This window comes from Watersipora subatra, chromosome 6 (assembly GCF_963576615.1).
Source record: "Watersipora subatra chromosome 6, tzWatSuba1.1, whole genome shotgun sequence".
Classification (NCBI taxonomy): domain Eukaryota; kingdom Metazoa; phylum Bryozoa; class Gymnolaemata; order Cheilostomatida; family Watersiporidae; genus Watersipora; species Watersipora subatra.
Window position 1 is genome coordinate 11,579,931 of NC_088713.1, and position 1,295 is coordinate 11,581,225.

Sequence of the window (1,295 nt, forward strand, 5' to 3'; positions counted from 1 at the left end):
ATTGATTGTTTTCAAATCAGGGTTGACGAAACTGAATAAACGAAGCAGAAAAAACCAAAGAAAAATGAGTTTCCATTACAAATTACATCATAAACATAATTGTGTTAATGAAAATTTAGCAGGAGTCAGAACTTGCGACAAAAACATGAGGTGAGACTTAATTTCACAAAAAACTATGTATAATTGGAGCTGAATAATTATGTTTCGTTGGTTTTCTGTTGTTCATTTTTTGCAGCTTTTTTCATCTACACTGAAAAACTTCAGCCTGTTAGAAATTGCACGTGTTGAATATTAACAGTGATTTTTAGCATAGAGTGTAAGAATCTGCTCAATAGTAGAGGCTTCTAATGATTTCCCAAACTTTTTCGCTACCAAATTAATTCTTTTACAGCCCAGGATTACTCATTTTGTAAAATCTAACGCTGGAAAAGAGTGTGTACAAATTGTCATATCATGAAACTGATGCCATTAAATTGCTGCAACTGTTTTGCGGAATGAGCTCAGAAATTATGGAGGAGTCAGCAAACCTGGTGGACACTCTGTCGGTCATCGGCCAATGTCGACCAGCAGGAATAGTTGGCTAAAATTATATCTCCAACAGCAGAGAGGACACCGGCAACTCGGCTCCGGCCGACTTGACAGCATCGACTGCCAAGGAAGTACTCGAAATACACGAGAGCCTGAATTGGGAAGCCGAGATTGAGGTAGCCAAGATGGCTGAGACCGCTGAGACGGCTCGGGTCTCTTACATTTTAGAGACCGAGTCCAATCAGTCCCTAAAATTTCCCAAGCCCAGCAGAAAGCCGATCATAAGGACCGAGCGCTTCGTGGACGGAACCACTTGGGAGAAGCTACCAGGAGCCATCTCGACACTCGGACCTGCGACCTCTGCCAGGTCAAGACAAGCAAACGAATGATCTGTCAGCATGTCATGCAGCATTTTGCTGTTTACGTGTGCCCCTGTCTACATCAGCATGTGTCACCCGACCAGTTTATGTCGCACAGGAGGAACTGTGGAGGCGGTGAATGCGAGAGTATCATCTACCTGGTGGACAGACCATGCTGGTGGTCCTTATTGCGCCTTCGGGGATGGCCGGCTGACATGCCCATGCGAGAGTGTTGGCCCACCCTCACACTAACCGAGAGGCCAGCCAGGGCCTTGGCCGTTAAGGCAGAAAACGACCACCCCTGGAAGGGCCACGACGAGAGAAGCCGCGGGAAAGCGGGCCGCACCTAGAAAAGAGATGGTTGGAACCACAGGCCGACGGCCTCCCCGTCACTATAGGGAAAAGGAC